The 19,576-nt window shown below is 39.4% G+C and overlaps 1 protein-coding gene across 21 annotated transcripts in view; it reads right to left on the bottom strand.

Moving 5' to 3' along the window:
- LOC134534298 (spectrin beta chain) overlaps nt 1–19,576 on the bottom strand; it is a 137,319-nt gene that overhangs the window by 84,785 nt on the left and 32,958 nt on the right. For 3 of the 21 annotated variants that reach the window (XM_063372643.1, XM_063372656.1, XM_063372662.1), the window contains exon 1: nt 2,369–2,547. The exons of 16 other annotated variants lie outside the window; for them this stretch is intronic. The gene's annotated coding sequence lies outside the window, so the exon portion shown is untranslated. Of the gene's footprint in view, nt 1–2,368; nt 2,666–14,608; nt 15,224–19,576 lie in introns of those variants that run through there. 2 more of the 21 variants (XM_063372645.1, XM_063372664.1) reach the window with 2 other exon arrangements.

The raw sequence follows: 19,576 nt of genomic DNA, 5'->3' as shown, positions 1-19,576 counted from the left end.
GGCGGAATTTTTCGGGTCATCTGATTGGCTGCAGGTAACATGATTGTGGGAAATATCATTTGAGAGTCCAACTTCACGCGCACGCCAAGCCAGACACGATCACAGCTCCATGAAACACAACCACCACTACATACATGGCCCACTGGCTGATCCATGAGCCGTGAGCACCAACAGCAAATCACCATCCGACTGCTGAATGAATTGCAATTGAATAAAGATAACAGTTTGCCAACATTTCAATCTGTAAATTATACTCAAAATTGCTACGTATACACGAATTTTGAATTTTGCTGCTAGAATGCTTACTTGATTATTTCATAACAGATCAAAAAAATGGCATTACATAATGGAAAACGGAATGTGTGTAGATGTTGGTACTAAAAAGATCACAAAGTATATATGTACTAGGGTTTGTAGTGTTTTAAAATTTGGTTTACTGATTTACACATGCGAAGGTTGCCACCCTGGAATAATAGTGCTTTTCTCATCCTTACAAGTGCTAAGTATTCATTCAACAAACCGCTTTCAAAGCACAGTGACGTTATGTATGTGCACCACTTAGTAACTTCAAAATAGCTGTCCTGACCCCACCTTCACTAACATCCCATTTTTTTCCCTATCCGAAGCCTCCATACTATTAAATTTATGACGTGCTATTCTTTGTCCCGGTTTTAAATGCAATTGTAGGTATCAACCCCTGTTGTTAACTGGCGACATCAAAAGTAACAGGCGAGTTTACGCATACATATTTATATCACATATACCTATTCATTGCGGAAAAGTATAAGTCATGTACAAATAGCTTAATTTTCAATAGCTCAATGTTCTCAATTTTAAATTTGAATAATAAATATTCGCTGCAAGTCCGCGAAGTTTATTAATAACGCTGATAGTGCCTGTGATGTGCCAAGCGCAGTCAACCCTATCACTTCGTCTAACACACAATTCTGGTTTCCCCGTAAACGTCGACTTTATGGTAATGATTGATTAAACTGGCAGATACTTTTTGACGTGACAACGTCTAATAAATATATGAACGCCGGCTGCACGCACGAAAGTGTCCCGTTACGCACATTGTCCCGTTACGCTCATTGTACGCTTGCGCCGCATCTATCTCTTCCACTCGATTGGAACAACCATCGATTTGACTTTTTCGAGGCACATTAAACTTGAAACACTCCCATTCGTTTCCTACTTTTCCTATCATCGTCCTATCCTTTACAGAATAACACAGATTGGAAGAAGTTAAATCGCAAACATGTATAAAAGCTATAGTTAAAATAATCTGTTCGTTAAAGTAATAAACATATTTGAATTAATGAGTGCAAATAAAAGTAAATGTATCAATTAAATTGTAGCTTTCATTTCACTCCTTCTTTGTATCCATACAAAATAGTGATAATTCAATACAAATGATTCAATTTTATTCATGAAAGTATGCAATCATTTCATCAATGTTTTGTTATGACGTCACGTTAAACTATCGTCCGTAAACCGACTTTACAGACAACCAATTTTTTTCTATTTCCCTCGTGTCGCGAAGTTACTGCAAAGAGCGTTGGATTTTTTTTATATTACTTGGAGGGGATTTACAACCCCCTCCCCTAACCCTACCCCCACCCACACCCTGCGATAACTCCTGGTTTTGCTACGTCTAGTACGGAAGCGACTGCCTTCTTATACAAAATGTCAATTGCACAAAGTAATTAAAAATTATGCGTGGTTTCCTTTTCTCGTATAGCTATTAAACACAATTCAGATTAGTTTTAAAAGCCACATTACAGTGTAGTCCGCATATTCACACCGGTGTTTGTGCAGCGAGAAGAACGTCTAAGTCGTGTTACAGCTGCACAATTCGACACAAGAAAACTTTTATTACCACGAATATCAACTACGTAGCGTTCGTAATTCGGTAAGCTTCGTTAATCACGAAAAAAGCTTATGATAAACGTGCACCTTTTTATAAGGTTCACATGACCGTTGTAAAACACAGCATTGGTTTAACAACTTTTGAACACTTAATACCTGCTTTGATACCGGCATTTAATAAAATCGCCATTTTTTTGCCTCCAACCATGATAAAAGTAACAAAATCTTCAATGACTAAAAGCTTGATTGTTCACAGGGCTACGGAAATTGCTGTGGATACATGCACATCAGTGCTTGAAGAATGATCACTTCTCAATATCACCACTAAAATCTCACACGTGACGAATTGAAAGCCGCATACTTAAAACACAGCAACGCAGTCCGTCGCGGTGGATTCACCGTTAACTGGCGTGACCGGTTTCGGACAGGAAGGCTGCTCTGGGAACAGGGCAGGGCCGGGCCGGTGACAGCGATGCAAACAACAGAACAAGGCAGTTACCTGGCGCGATAATCCAGTGATCACTGTCTGCAGCCGTGGCAATAGTAGTGTTTCATGTCCCGACACGACACACGCCGACACGCGACACGCGACACGCGACACGCGACACACGACACTAGCGCTCGCCCGACACATCAGCGACTGGGACAGGAACAGTGTCTGCCAACCGCCGCGGGAAAGGAATGAACACGATAAAAAAAGAAAGAATGGGAGAGGGGTGGCGGTAACCGTCTCGCTACCAGTGCTGCCAACGTCAGCCGCTCAAATAACCCCAGCTGCCGGCAGCCCCGCCCCACTCGCTACTGAACAAATTCCCTAGAGCAGAATTACAAGGTGCGGGGGGAGGGAGGCAAGTTTTCAGCAGCGCTGTGCTAATTACTTAGTCTCATACGTGCGAAATATTTAAATTACAATTATAATAGTGCCAGACTGTAGGAATTCTGAATTTACAAACTAAAAACAATAACTGATCATACAGTTAAAAATAATTTGCTGACTCGTGATTGACTCTGTAGTTTCGATCCACAGGCAATATGAGTGCACGGAAGCCGTCCTAGCGGTAACTAGTAGCTAGTAGCTAGTAACGGAACGCAGCTTGCACAGCGAAGGGGAGATAGCGCGCGTGAGTCACTGCCCGACCCGGCGACCGCTGTCCAGTCACGAGGCCCCTGTCACATGCGCCAATCCCCGCCAAGGCAACCCGTGGGAAGCCTTCTTTTCACAGACGAGGGAGCCAAACGCCCGATCGTGCATCTTCCTTTTTTTTTTTTGTTCATTGTAAATAAATATGTTGATAAAAGGAAAGACCATAAACAAGGCAACGGTATTTATTTGTAATTGTTTTTTGGAGGGTCAGTTAATGTTTATTTTGGACAACTCATAACTAATGGTCAATTAGGTTAGGTTAGCTACATTATAAATACTTTAAAACATTTTGGACGGTTGATTTGGTTAGAATAGCTACATTAAAGATACTGTGAAATCATGTAAACGGTTTCCTAGCGCTGGATGGCTACATATTAAAAACTTATTTGCTAAGCAACCATAAAATTATTTTACAGTATTTTTAATGTAGCTATACTTACCTAATATAACCAACCATCCACAATGTTTTTAAAGTATTTATAATGTAGCTAACCTATCCTAATCGACCGCAAAATTTAATGCCACACCGGTTTATACAATGAGATAGAACGGGGGGAAAAAAAGCGAGCATGAACTTCGGGCAACTTCGGGTGTGGCTCTCTCGTCTGTGAAATGAAGGCTTCCCTGCTGCAAGAGGCACATCACTTTAATACGCTCCACCAGACACCGACATTCTTAATCGACTTCCGACCGACAGTCATCTCTGTCCACAATGACTTACTTTTTTCCGCAATGAATAGGTAATGTGTGTGTAAACTCAACTGTTATTTTGGAGGGCGCCAATTACCAACGTGGGTTGATATCTACAGTTGCATTTAACAGCAGGGACAAAGAATAGCACATCATAAATTTACCATGGAGGCTTCAGACGGGGGAAAAAAATGGGATGTGAGTGAGGGGATAATGAAAAGGGGGGGGGGGGGGGGTCAAAACATGAGCTCTTTTGAAGTTAGTAAGTGGTGCACATACGTACGTCGATGTGCTTTGAAAACGGATCGTTGAAATAACACTAGCGCTTGTGAGGATGAGTGAGGTACTACTATTACAACTGACAAAAAAAAATTAACTAGCATCTAGCCTAGCACCAACACGGGTTACAGCAAGTGTGCGGGCAGAGTCGCTCCATAGGCGGGTGTTTTTAGGTTCTTTTATGAAACTCTGAGTGGTTGTAGCGTAGCTGCTTGTTTACAAACTTTCGCCGACACAATACAGACTGTTCTAGAAACATACTCGTGGCTTTTAAATAAATACCAACGTCAAATACCAGCATAAAAATGAATGAAATACATTTAAAAAAATTAATTTACGCAAATAATAACATAGCAAACAAGGCGATAACCCGTAAAAAAAAATTATGGACAAGCGGCTTTGCTGAATAATAAAGTTCAATATTAACATAAATTATAAGACTATTAAGAATGATTCAACTAGGTCACCATGAACTTGGAACATATAATCAGCTGATACAACTGCGTTACTTAAAAAATTGGTGGTCGTAAAGTCGGTTTACGTACGATAGTTTAACGTGACGTCATAACAAAATCCTTGATGAAATGATTGCATACTTTTATGAATGAAATCAAATAATTTTTATTGAATTATCACTTTTGTATGGATTAAAAGGAGTGAAATGAAATCTACAATTTAATTGATAAATTTACTTTTATTTGCACTCATTAATTCAAATATGTTTATTACTTTAACGAAGAGGTTATTTTAAAAATAACTTTTATACATGTTTGCTATTTAACTTCTTCCAATGTGTCATTATGTTAAGGATAGGACGATGATAGGAAAATTAGGAAACGAATGGGAGTGTTTCAAGTTTAATGTGCCTCGAAAAAGTCAAATCGATGGTTGTTCCAATCGTGTGGAAGAGATAGATGCGGCGCAAGCGTACAATGAGCGTAACGGGACACAGCGTAACGGGACTAGGGCAGAGGTCTGCAATGCTACGAGCTCTCGGTAGGAGTATTCTCGTGGAAATAGAACGTAAGTCTTTGAACGGAAATGTAGGATACAGATGGCGGACCCACATGCAGCAACACAAACCCGTATATATGGTCAATTTCGTTATAATTAGGGCACATATACATACCAAACGAATCTTTATGGTGAAACTACCCTTGATTATATCTGGTAAAGTAAAATAGTCGTAGTAAAATGTATTCTCAAGTTTTAAAACATGTTAGGATATTGGCATTACATTATTGATAATACTTATCTCCTCCCAAAACCAAATTTGTCCCGACAGCTTAGTGGTAGAAAGTGCGCTTGTTAACCTGAAGGGGGTGGGATTCAAATCTCGCCACTGGGTATTTTTTTATTATTTTTTATGTTAAGTTTTTTAAAAAATTATGTCGAATTAGCTTAATAAGGTTTGTTTGTAGGAAGTATTTACAGACTGATTTCAATCGTTTAAGTAAAAGCAACTTTCCAACATACATAATGTGAGTTTTAAAATGTTTTACGTTCATAGTTGGAATTTGGCATGTCCCCCTAATGTTTATAAAAGTAACTCTACACGGTTTTATGTTCATAAACGTGGGTCTGCCATCTATCTTCCTGTGAAAATTTCGTTTCACGGTGCGCTCGCATTGTAAAAATTCACTCGCATCATTGTTCCATAACGCGCCTAAAGAAGTACAACTTCAAAAAGTTCGACAGTGAACAATTACACAGACTGGAACACAACGAGCCGCACCTATGACGCTGTTATCACTCCGTGCCTGATAACTGTGTTTGATAGATACCCCCAGATAACTGCACCGTGACGTGGCCTTCTAGACGAGTCGACAACTAGAGGAATACCTGCCTCCAGTGGCGGATCCAAGGGGGGGCACCAGGGGCAAATGCCCCCCCCCCCCCAAAAAAACCAGTTGTCTGCTACATTAATATTGCCGACAAAAATGATTGTTTCTGAAACCAATAAAATATTTTAATATAACTAATGAATTTCTTGTAGAATAATAAAATCTGGTGGTTGGATGTTATGTGTAGTGTGAGTAGATTAAATACAAATGTAGTGATTTTAAGACATTTTTTCCTCCGAGGTGAACCTCTGGATCCGCCACTGCCTGCCTCATTCATAGAGCACCACGATCTCGTTCACCTACTTTGCACAGGTCTGTAACAATAGATCTAAAAGTTTAAGAACCGGACACAAAATAAAGTAGCCAATCTGGAAAAAAAGAAAAAAAGAAAAAAACTTGGTACACACCAAGCCCGCATCGTTCACGAACGTTTACGCGAGTTTAGGCAAAAATAAGATTCACAAACAATTTGAACGGATTTGATAATATCCCTACTAGTTATGAATATTATTTTTTTAAATTCTACCCCTTATTTTTTTAATACCTTGCCGCGATGGTTCATCTAATCAAAAATTGTTTCAGACAAAAGTTTTAGATATAAATTACAAGATTAATAAAAAAATTCGTAAGAATTTGATGTTGCGCCTACGAAGGGAGTAATGATTTTTTTTTTTAGTCTTTCAACCCCTTTCATTTATGGTTGGTCGTGTCAAAAAAATTATCCAGACAAAATATTTTGGTATTACACCTACGAGGTATGCATGTGTATATATATATATATATATATATATATATATAAACTTTTGAGTTGACGATGATTTTGGGGTCTATGGACCATGAAACGAAAAACTATATAAAAAAATTTCCGGAAGTCTCACTATGGTAACGGCTACAATAGGTAGTATTTCTTTGAAAGCTACCTATAAAAAACCTGGAAACTATTCACAGAGTGTTACACTCAAAATGCACCACCGCTGACTGAATTCTGTTCCGCGTGTCACACATCTAACACTTGGCACGCCAGCACTGCGACAAAGGAATACTGAACCCACACATCGTACAGTCAATAGGTCAGGATTTCATTAAGGGGATTGGTGCACCAGCATCGTATTAAAAAAAAACAATATATTTGTTAATGATTCAGCTGCTAGAGAAGATTTGAACCATTCTGGTGTAAAATTTATTTTTTTATTTTTTTATTTTAATTAAGTTATTGCTGATTTTCGGGAATTTTTTAAATTCAAGCTTTATTAAAAAACTATAAAGAATTCAGTGGTAAAACTTTCGCAGATAAATTTTCAGACACGGGAGATATAACTGTGACCATTATTTTATCTGTAATCATTATTAATTTAACGTATTTACAATTTGAATTTTAATAAATAAGCTGCTACGAAATTACGTGATATTCATTTGCGAATTTAATAACATTCGCGTTTTCATTTGTAATTCAAACGCCTACATATATGTCGGCTGAATGATTGACTTTATTTTAGTCTTTAGCTTATTGCAGTCGGACCTAAAGTAAAAATGTAGCTGTAGAAATTTGAGCAGCGTGCAAGCTCGGATACGAGGAATTATGGAGCGCGCTGGACAGTAGTGACACCTTGCGACAGTTTTCCAAACTTTTTGCAGCTTGTTCCCACCCAGCCACAGCTGTCTGCTGTTTACGAAGGGGAGACGGGATTTCGCGGGAAACTGATATGAAGGTCAACGTACTCATTTTCAGTAGATAAGAGAACGTGTTTGGTATAGCTCGGCGTATAATTGAATGGTTATTCTCTGTTATTATTTAGCACAGTGATTTAGCTAGATGTTTTTTGTTGTAAGCGTGAGATTTATTCAGGAATAAAATGCAGAAGAAACCTCCACCAAGCAGCGTACACAAAAGAACAAAACTATCGAAAACCATTAGAGCGCTTAGAAAAAAGAATAAAGAAAGATACGAGATTATTTTATTATAGCTTTTTTTACCATTTATATTTATTTTTCAGAGTTACGTATGTACAACGCGATGGACGCGATGCGACAACAAAAAGATGTGTAAAATTTTAAACATGTTTTTTTTTTTTTTTTTTTTGGTTTTTTCAGCAATGCGTGAACCATTCATTAACTATACTCAACATGTATCCGTATAATTACGTTTGAGTTTTTTTTTATGACAGGCACCAATGTTAACAAGTTTATTAAGCCACAATAGACTTTTTTCAGAAAACTAAGTGTAGCAGAAAACACTCAACATAGTCTCACACAAAATCAGTTTACATGAATGCAGTTTTAAGAAGTAAGCTACGTAAATAATAGTTAAAAATTATTTAATATCTGCTGGTAACGTTTCCAAAGTATCAGCTTCGCCTTCATTCACGAACAATATTCGTGAGCTTATTTATTTATTATGCTGGCTATTCGTTGGTGACTGTTAGGACTGCAAAATTAGTAAATATTTTTCACCCTATCCTGAGTTAAATCTTAGTGTGCGCGGTTAGATGAGGACCTAGATGTGTCTCAGGCTTACGCCTTTACACTCTACTCATGCGGGGTATTAACCATGCGCGTAAGGGCGCGTTGCCATTGACCTGTAGGATAGTCTCAACAATCCTCTACGAACTCGAAAAATGTCACCTGCTCATTGCCTACTTGACTTGTGACAACTGTTTGTTGTAATGCCTGTGATTCATCGTTGATTTTGTTGAGGAGTTTTCAGTGATTCAGAGCCTCCCATTTAACTGTGGCCGAATTGAAGAAGCATGTTACATGCTTGAATTCATAGCGAATGGAAACCACAAATATTTACTGATGTAGTGGTTGGTAAAAAAAATATTATTCGTATCGCGTCCATTGCTTCGCGCCATTATGGCTCCTATATTATATGGATTTATAAAATATAACGATTCATTTACGACACTTAAGATAAGGTGTGTAGGATTTTAAGAATTCACTTGAATTAATATTTAAGAACATATTTCAGGATAACTTATGTAGACGCTCGTACAGACGGCACCGGTTGTGATGACTCATTGTTACCAGAGCAGGGGCCACGCATGTGAAACCTCAACACAACTCGAAAATCAGTAAGTGTTACATTGAAATGTGTCTGCTACAAATGTTCAGGAATTATAACTTTGAAATCGAGTAGAAATATTCCTGCAATCAGCATTAGGTATATTTTAATAGACATTGAAAGCGAATCATTAAGTAGCTTCAAAATCCAAATACCGGAATACAGATAGTCTGTAACAATACAGACCTCACAGACTAGATATGGTCCAGATTGTTAATACTAACACATTTGAAAAAAAACTGACTAGTTACTGAATATGTTGAAATTTTGTAAACCTGTTACTTTAGATGATTGGTGATGTAATAATGTCTCTTGGAAACTACATAAGATTTTAACTGCTTTTATTTCTCCATAAATTCGCAAATCACCATGGCAGCCATTTTACGATCATGATTTAATTCTTAAATTTTAAATTAGTTTATTTGTTGAGAGCCTGGTACAATGTGTCTGACCACTAAAGCGATCCGAGCCGCGTAGTGTATACTACTGCGAGGTTGCCGAAGTAGGCTCGGGTCTGGACGAATTTCGCTGTGAAGAAACAAAGGTTTTTAATACATGGAAAATTATCCCAAAGCCGAAAATTTGTACAGTAGTAGAATGAAAATTCTTAGTAACACGTCAAAAGTTTAAGTACTGCCGCAAACCTTGTGCGTCACACCAAAAACGGGCAGTTAAGTCCAAAATGACAATTTTATGCAACGATCCACAATAATGGATATTGCAAATGCACTTTATGGAGTAGACCGTCAGTATGGAACCCAAAATAATCTAGAAACATTGCCCTATCTGAGGATAGTGATAAAAAGCACAAAGTTTTAACATGTTTCTATAAAATATACCTTTTAAATCATTAAAGTTAACGAATTCACTTTCATTCAATTTTAAGAAAATATAAATACATCTTACATAAACTTAAAGAGCCCAACGTGGAAATCGCTTAAAGTAAACGTTGTTGCATATTTATTCATCTTTAAATTGGTATATTTTTTAAGTGTCTCATACAATTAGTCTGACCACTAAAGCGATCCGAGCCGCGTAGTGTATACTACTGCGAGGTTGTCGAAGTAGGCTCGGGTCGGGACGAATTTCGCTGTTAAGAAACAAACATTTTTAATACATGGAAAATTATCCCAAAGCAAAAATTTTGTACAGTAGTAGAATGAACATTTCTTAGTAACACGTCAAAAGTTTACTGATGAAACCTTGTGATCACACCAATAATGAGCAGTTGAGTCCTTAATGATAATTTCTACAATGATCCACAAAAATGTTTCGTAAATTTAATAACTTTAATACTTTTTTAAGCCGGTTCTCATTATGGCACCAAAGTAATATAAAAGAATGTCCTACATGGAAACTGTGATAAACACCTCAATGTTTAAACGTCCTATTATTAAATTGGTAATTTTAATCATAAAAGGTAAGAAATATATTTTTTTTCTAGAAATTTGACTACATGTTACATAAATATGTTGAGTGTAGCGTCAAAATCACTTCATAAATATTGTCTGTGTTTTTTTTAAAGGTTTTAATGTGTATATTTTGAGTGTCTGGTACAATAGTCTGACCACTGATGTATTTCAAGCTGCGTAGTGTGTGTGTACAGCAGTGTTAAAGTCGCTCGTGCTGGGACGTTTTTTGCTCCAGAAAACTAAGGTTTTTAATGTATGGTAATTCCAGACTGAATTTTACTCTGAAAGAATAAAAGTTTCCTAACTGCATGTGATTTTTGCTGCTTACGTAGATAAAAATCTTCCAGGATGCGATTTGCTTAGTTAAAAATGTTAGTATGATCGACTCTTTAATTTCTAAATTATAAATAAATAACAATAGAACTTCCCGGAAAGTTGTGATAAACTGACGATATTACGCGAGTAGCAGACCCGTACGTGACTACAGAGAAAGGCTATTTTCCTTGACCGTTAAGATTTCTGGGACGAACACCCTCTCACAGCTGGGGTCATAAAATACGGTCAAACTCTTGCAAAAACATCCACCAGCGCTCTTTGCCACTAGCAATTCAACGAAGTAAGCTAGGCGCAGCACTCCAATGAATTAACTTAGAAAAAAAATACTAAATATGTAATTCTATCAATACATTTTACAACACAACTTATGTTTTATTTATTTTCTGGAAAAAAATAATATTATCATACGAATTATGTTATAAAAGTGACAAAACTCAATAAGCACATTTACGGTGTATCGTTTTCTTCAATTGTTATGTAGTAAACTAATTTCATATAATTAAATATATATATTTTATAATATAGGCTACATTAAAATTTTGCACAGTTCTGATCTAAAATAATATAATGTATTAGAAATAAAAAATAATTATATTTTTTGGTATTAAAATATTTTTTAATAATAAAATTTTTGTAACAAAATACGAACACACATATATAAAAATAGAGGTCCTCTAGAATTTTTATTTACAAGTTCCAAGCAGAAATTGTTTATTGTTAATTTTATTGTATCAAAAATCATTCATATAAGAAAAAAGAATATGTATATCTCAATAGATGTAACATGAATACACCCTATCATATGCATTAAATATATTTTAAGTAATTCCTAAATAAGACCAAGTTTATTGAGTGTCGCAGTACGCAGCGTGTTTCAAAGCCCGCCGGCCGTGAAAGATCAGTACGGCCGCAGTACACTGCAACGCTCGGGCAGCTTTAATGAGGCAACTAATTATGCTAGACTCTTTATAAATATACTATCTTAAAGCTAAAAGTATAATTAAAAACATTTATTTAGACATTTTTTCTTATTGGGCTCTTCAAATCGGTGTAAATCGTATTTTTATCTGGGTGGCAAAGATAAAATAAATATATGTCGTGAATTAATCGCTTTATATCATATCTTAAATATTAAAAATTTTAATTTTTTCTAACATTAATGGGCGTATTACAGTTTCTAGATTATTTTGGTAAGTTTACGGACAGTCAAAATTAAAAACTGTATAAATGGGTAGTATTTTAATGGACTGATGCTGTCACCTAGGACTTAAATGCAAATTTTCGGTGATAACGCACAAGGTCTTCAGCGGTAAACTTTCGGTATGTTATCAAGCATAGTCAACTCTACCACAGTACAAAAATTCAGCTTTGGACAAATTTTTCACAGGTTGTCTTGGTTTCCTGGAGTAACATGAAAGTCTACGCGGGGAAGGGCGGCTACCTGATCCGAGAATGAAGGATAGGGCGAGATGGGAAGCGAAGATAAGAGCTGGTTGGGTGTCCGTGTTGGAGAGAGAGAGAGAGAGAGAGAGAGAGAGAGAGAGAGAGAGAGAGAGAAAGAGAGAAAGGCGATATTGTGGAAGACCTTCGAAAGATTCCCGCTAGATGGCAGGCCTCAGAGCTGCAACATTCGACAACCTCCCCTCACAGAAGCTCTCTCGCCACTAACTTGCCAAATCTCACCCGCTAGCTTATATACGTGCTGGCTGGCCGTACAGTAGTAATAAACAAGCATTTATAAAACACTTAAGCTCATTTCCAACAAATTCTGACGAATGACTGTTTTTTGTCCTGCACCAATCCCCTTAAGGGTGATTAGGCCCCGCCTTCTTGCAATCAAGCTCCCGGAGCAAAAAATTCCAGAGTTTTAACATGCCACGGCTCCGGCTACTCGTTAGAATTCAACCCTTGTGATTATCACGATAGTGTGGATCGCCCGCGTAAAGTAATAAGTAGAGACCTACAAAATTCGCGGATTTATTCGCTGATAGGCTAGAATTCAAACACTTATACCTCTTAGATAATTTTGCTATTGGCTTACTGTTCATCTGGACGAATCTCAACCAGTTACAAACCCCCAACCAAAGAAGGATCGAATCACAGACAAACCAGCTGAGACGATTTACAAGTCAGTAGCCAATGAACTTGCATTATTTGCCCGAGTGTACAGGGGTATGTGCAGTCTATCCTGAAGGCCATCGATACCGCGAATTTTGCAGGTCTCTAGTAATAAGTTGTTTCCTCACAGCGCTTACGGACTAGAGCCTGTTGGTATATATGTGGTCGCTTCAAGGTATCGAAGGTCTGGGAGATTGGGCTGGATAATGACAGCAAGAAGGTGTGAAAATGCCAAGATGGCTCCAGGTCCAGGCAGCATCCCTGTCATCCACCCGCGAGGGAACACGACCGCACGGACACTCGCGTCTGCATAACCCCCCCCCCCCCCCCCCCCGAGGGCCGACGGGCGCACCCCGAACATTAATTCATAACCAAACTGCGATAGACACATCTGTGACGTCAGCACGACCAAAGGCGCGGACGCGACGTAGAATGTTTTTATCAAATACAACTACAAACTAACACCGGTCAGATCTACACCATTGAACATATACATAATGTAGTTATTTGGCCGGTGGTACCATATTTTTTTTTTTATGTTCTAAATACGTTAGAAATGGTTTCAAGTGCAAAGCATATCTAGTGTTCTATTTTGACTTTTGTGGTTTATTTTTCATTATAATATCGCTTTTAATTGTGAATGTTCAAAATTATATTTTTACACAGGGTTACTCGCTGGGCTATTCTGAAGATTGCCTGACAATTTAATCAAAAACCCGGCCCAGCCATTTTGAAGTCCAGTGGAAACACACACACACACATATATTTACACACACACACACACACACACACACATATATATATATATATATATATATATATACATACATACATATATATGATGCAAATTCTCCCCCTTGCTATGATCTTAAAAGCAAAATATATATGTTTCTAATTAATTACTATTTCGTAACATTGAAATGCAATCTGATTGGTGGCCCTTTTTTTTACGTGATGTCTAATAAATCGATGAACGTTGGCTGCACGCACGAATAGTGTCCCGCTACGCTGTGTCCCGTTACGCTCATTGTACGCTTGCGCAGCATCTATCTCTCTTCCACTCGATTGCAACAACCATCGATTTGACTTTTTCGAGGCACATTAAACTTGAAACACTCCCATTCGTTTCCTACTTTTCCTATCATCGTCCTATCCTTAACAGAATAACACAGATTGGAAGAAGTTAAATAGCAAACATGTATAAAAGTTATAGTTAAAATAATCTGTTCGTTAAAGTAATAAACATATTTGAATTAATGAGTGCAAAATAATAGTAAATTTATCAATTAAATTGTAGATTTCATTTCACTCCTTCTTTGTATCCATACAAAATAGTGATAATTCAATAAAAATGATTCAATTAATATTCATAAAAGTATGCAATCATTTCGTCAATGTTTTGTTATGACGTTGTCACGTTAAACTATCGTCCGTAAACCGACTTTACAGACAACCAATTAATTTTTTTTTTAAGTTCCCGTGCATTGCGGAAGCAGCAGTGAAATGTCTCCGTCGTGCTGGTCGAGGACTCGCCACTCCACTGGTCGCCAGGCTGTCCACAAGGAAAAAAATATTTCGTACCAACTTAAGCGAGAAAAAAGTACTAGATTAGGAAAAAAAAAGTACCTAATTATAATTTGTTATGGTTTTTAACTATTTAGGAAATTATTATGACATTGCAATGCTCGAACTTAAATATCACACCACACACACACATACATTCCATAGTTTTTTTAAAAATAATTACGCTTAATAATAAAACATATTGGAGTTACAATAATATGATTATATTAAAGAAAAATGTACTAGATCTGTACTAAACCACTAGTACTAGATCTAGTACGAAAGTACTAACTGTGGAGACCCTGCTGGTTGCACAACTGGACTGCGGCCACACACACACGGCTGGTCGCTGGTAACACGAGCCGGAGAACAAGGCCGCCCAATGGACGTGTCCTGACCGCAGTGGCAGGCAGGAGCTGCCGCGACGAGACAGTCCCACACTAAGCACATCTTGTAGGCGCGCACTCGGGTGCCATATACCGCAACATCAATACACACCAATACTGGTTATTCCATTTTCTTGTCATCGCCATCGTTTAACGGATTTTCCCGTGAATTTATTCCGATACCTCTCTTGCATTTGCTGTTGGGGCACAAATTTTCCCACCTGATATTGATCAGTAGGTAACTGCTCCCTGATGATGGCGACTGCAATGTCGACCGAAACGTCGGTGAATTATTCGCCGAGGACGCGGCTACAACCCAGAAGCCAAGCTGCTTCATTAATTACCAAAATACGATAAACAACAACTTAAAACACTGTCTCGTTAACGTGTATTGTGTTTGAATACAATCTCACTGGCAGCCACCGACAGGCTAACACTTTGGGAACCACTCACTGCAAATACAAACATGAGTTTTCATATCGAGGTTTGGAGCCTGGCTGACACATGCAAGGAAGCTTGAAGGCTTGTCTCTTGTGGCGCGAACACTCGCGACACGCGCCTGCCCAAACAGAATCAAGCCGAACAAAGGAATGCGAGCACAACCGCGATAAAACACGCACACTTGCACGCTCAAACCCCCCCCCCCCCTTCCAAGGGTGGGTGGTACAGCACGAGCCTGCTGTCTCAGCTAGAGCTTCTTTCCACAGACGAGAGAGCCAAACGTCCGATAGTACATCTTCGTTTTTTTTTTTTTGTTCATAGTAAATAAATATGGCGGTGTTGATAAAATGATACTAATGGTCAATTAGGTTAGGTTAGCTATATTATAAATACTTTAAAACATTGTGGACGGTTGATTTGGTTAGGACAGCTACATAAAAGATGCGGGGGAAAAAGCATGAACTTCGGGTTTTGGCTCTCTCGTCTGTGAAAAGAAGGCTTCCCGTACAGCAAGAGCCTGCTGTCTCAGCAACAGCCAACAAGAAAATGGCGATTAATTAGAAATAGTCATCAACAGACTAATTAATTCAAACAGCCATACACATCGACTACATAAAAAAAAAAGAAACAAGCTAATATGCTGAACATTATATTTAAGTAATGAAAACTGTTCCAAGAAAACAAAAATCTCAAGTCACTACAGCGAGTGGAGCACAGACACGCAATCAAGCTTCTCTGATGTGGAGGAGCAGGCAACCATTTTAACTTGCTCGATGCTACTGAGATAGACAGACAGACAGACAATTCATTTAATCCTTGTTTTATGTCGTGGGTTGATAGAGGGTTTGGGTCATCGTATTTGCATGCCATTAGTTTTTATAGAATGTATACCGATATTAAATATATCCGCATTACATGTTGTGTTTTGTAGCAAATTGACGCCAGATAAATACAACACATTAAAGCCTTTCGCAGAAAGGCAAATATACTACAATAACATAATTTTCCAAAGGTTTCTCAGTAAAACTATGGATATAAACAAAAACCCGCGAAGCCGAGCCCAAGGCACCGCCACGAACTAAAAACGGCTCTAGAGTGGTGCTTCAGAAAAAATATATAACAATGTTTGTTGATGTCAGAATTATATTCAAGCTTCCTAAAAATTTTTTTTTGGGGGGGGGGGGGGGGGGGAGTGAAAATGACTACAAAAAATAATTGGTTGTCTGCAAAGTCGGTTTACGGACGATAGTTTAACGTGACGTCATAACAAAACATTGATGAAATGATTGCATACTTTATGAATAAAATTGAATCATTTTTATTTTAATAATAAAATAATAAACACTTGAAATTATACTAGTAATCAGATTTTTAAAATGCAAGAATAATTAAACTTTATTGCCGAAATTGTTGTTATAATAAGCAATGAGAAGCACATTAACTTTTCACTTCTGTTCATAACCAGTCGACGAAACAGTTCAAGTGTAGATGTAAGTTGTGTGCTGCCGCTGTCTTTCTTCTCCTCGGACGCATAGGCCAATCGAGTGGAAGAGAGAGAGATGCGGCGCAAGCATACAATGAGCGTAACGGGACACAGCGTAACGGAACAATATGCGTAACGGGACACTTTTTTTCGTGCGTGCAGCCGGTTTTCATCGATTTATTAGACGTTGCCACGTCAAAAGGATATTCTCAGGACAACTTTCAGGTAAGAAACTCCCGGTATGGATTCTCGAAAACACCATAGGTACGTGGACTACACATTCATCCACATTTCCACGCCTTGAAATATTAAGACGACTGCGCGCCAACTGAGAGCATTGCGCTCAGAGGCGACAACGCACTACGAGCACCAGCGAGAGACGCCCTTATCCCACGCCGGCCGGCCACAGCTGGGGGCTTGCTTGTCCGGGGTTTGTCCCAGAAGCCCTTGCGCGGTTCAACCTGGCTGGCGTCGGAACTCCGCGCGGAGATCGGCAGTCGCTTAAAAACGATCACAGTGAAATGAACTGTTGGGGGGGGGGGGGAGGGGATGGGATGGAATGGGAAGGAAATAGACTTCGAGCCAACTTCGGGATGACCAATCGATGACTCGCTGGTGATTACACTCCTCCCCCTCCGAGCTGAGCCGTCGGGCGGCAGGTCTCGGCAAGCAGAGCGGAACCAGCCCGACCCAGAATGCACCCGGCGACAAGAACAAAAGCCCCGCAGCACCGCGCTTCCCGGTCGACGGAGCCTGCGACCCCGGTGCAAGATAACTGCCTATAGTAACCTAACTGCGAAATAAATTAGTGATAGGTAGGGGCAGGCAATTTTCGCGAAAAAGATCTGAACACACATTATACTGCAACACGGTATACCCGCACCAGCGCGGTTTCTTCCTTGTGATTGGCGGCCGTCTGCGAGAGAAGTCGTTGCCTTGTTTGACCGAGCCACTCGGGACGAGTTTACTTCCGCACTGAATCACTGTGATTGGTGTTGTTACAATCGATATGTAGCTGGGAGAAACTCACCCCAATCACTAAACACAGACGACGCTACAGTGTTAACTTTCATCTAGTCTCTAAATCGTTTCGCGAAATCTGTATGCCCCTAGTGATAGGTCATTTTTATGATAATCACTTGGGGTAACAAATCTTTATTGCTACAAAACTACGTAACTGCGCTGAATATACATACGTAGCCGAGGCTGTTTTCGAAAAGGCAGGGCAAAAGACTCTTTTTCCCACCCTAATCGGTATTCCATTCTTTTCCCACCCTAATCGGTATTCCATTCCAAGTGAATATCGTCCAATATTTTTTTCTCTCCGAGCGGATCTTCTCGGGTGCACAGTACGTGGAGCTGGCAGCAGAGGGCGCGGGCGGTCCGGGGATCGATGTCGGGGCACCTGCCCCCCCCCCCCCCCCCAAGGAGGAAGGGCACGCGAGGTCGCCCACCAGGCGTCAAGGGCACGGCCGCCGCAGAGGGGGAGCTGTATTGTTGCCCCTTGGACGGGCAGGCCTTCAGGATTTCTTCTGGCAATGGTTTGTTTGTACAACGACTGGAAGGGCAGCCCATCCAATTTCTGAAAACATGTTTCTTTAAGTGTTTAAATAATCCTGAAAACTTGCCCCTTGGAAGGGCAGCCCATCAGGATTTTTCTGACAGTAGTGTTTTTGAAAGGTTGTCTGAATTTTTGCCCCTTGGATGGGCAGCCCTTCAGGATTTTTCTGACAGAGGTTAGTTTAGGTTAGGTTAGGACACTTTACAAACTAACCACTGTCAGAAAAATCCTGAAGGGCTGCCCTTCCAAGGGGCAACATTTCAGTCGCTCCGCCGCAGAGATCCGGCGTCCACGGCCAGGAGCTCCGGCAACTCCACACAGTCGCGACTCCATCATGCAACTGGCGCTCTTGTTCTCCTTCAAACTCCGGGAACCATGCGGGGTTTAGAGACTGCCCGACAACCCGCAAGTAAATGTTGACAACCTAATTTTTTTTTAATGGTCGTTCGTTACTGGGGAATATTACCCGCATCAGTGGCGTAGCCAGGATTTGTGTATGGGGGGTGTTAAGAAGCATGGCCCCCCTGTATTAAAGCGGGGGGGTCCGGGGTTCCTCCCCCGGGAAAATTTGGATTTTAAGGTATAAAATAGTGCTATTTTAACAGTTTTAGGTTCTTAAATTTAAATATTGTAATGGTAAAAATTATATTAATTTTAATATGAAATTTTTTTTGAGTGATGAATAAGAAATTAATTAGGCTAAAGATTTGGTGCTAAGGGGGGTTTTTTGAACCCCTAACCCCCCCCCCCTGGCTACGCCCCTGACCCGCATTACGCATAAGCTTATTTACTTTTCAATACGGAACAATTGAAACACTTACGTTAAAATGCTTTTTATCTTTTGGGTCAAACATTAAAAACTGCATGGTCGCACAGTTCAAGTGCTTAAAATCATACCAAAAGACACGCGAGCACGCATCCATGCCTATTTCATTGCTACCAAAACTAACTTAACACGGGAAAAAATTATTTCAAAGAATATTTCGCCATTATCCATTAATATGCCGCTCGGTTAATACTCCAACAAATTATGGTTTTCATTCTAATCTTTACTAATATGCATAAGTGTATTGTCTAAGTTTGAACCATAATTTATGCACGTTTTTGAAGAAAGGGGCTTTGATAAGAGCATCGTTGTCTTACATGTCAAGCAAGCATCATTTCGAAATCTATATTAGTTAATAAGTTATAAGCAAAATGAAAATAGCATTGAATCTTATGAGGTTAACGCGGGTTGCGTAGTGCCCCTGAAACACTGGAGTGGCCTCTTAAGAAGCCATCAGTTTGCAGGATGTTCCGGGCGGAACGCGGGGTTGACGACAGAAGGGCAGCAGCCTCACCTGCGGGCGGCGGGCCGGTCAGCTGGTCGCCGCCGCCAGGGGGCGGCAG

The sequence above is a fragment of the Bacillus rossius genome, chromosome 7 (genome assembly GCF_032445375.1).
Source record: "Bacillus rossius redtenbacheri isolate Brsri chromosome 7, Brsri_v3, whole genome shotgun sequence".
NCBI lineage: Eukaryota > Metazoa > Arthropoda > Insecta > Phasmatodea > Bacillidae > Bacillus > Bacillus rossius.
This window is presented reverse-complemented; position numbering and strand designations above follow the sequence as displayed.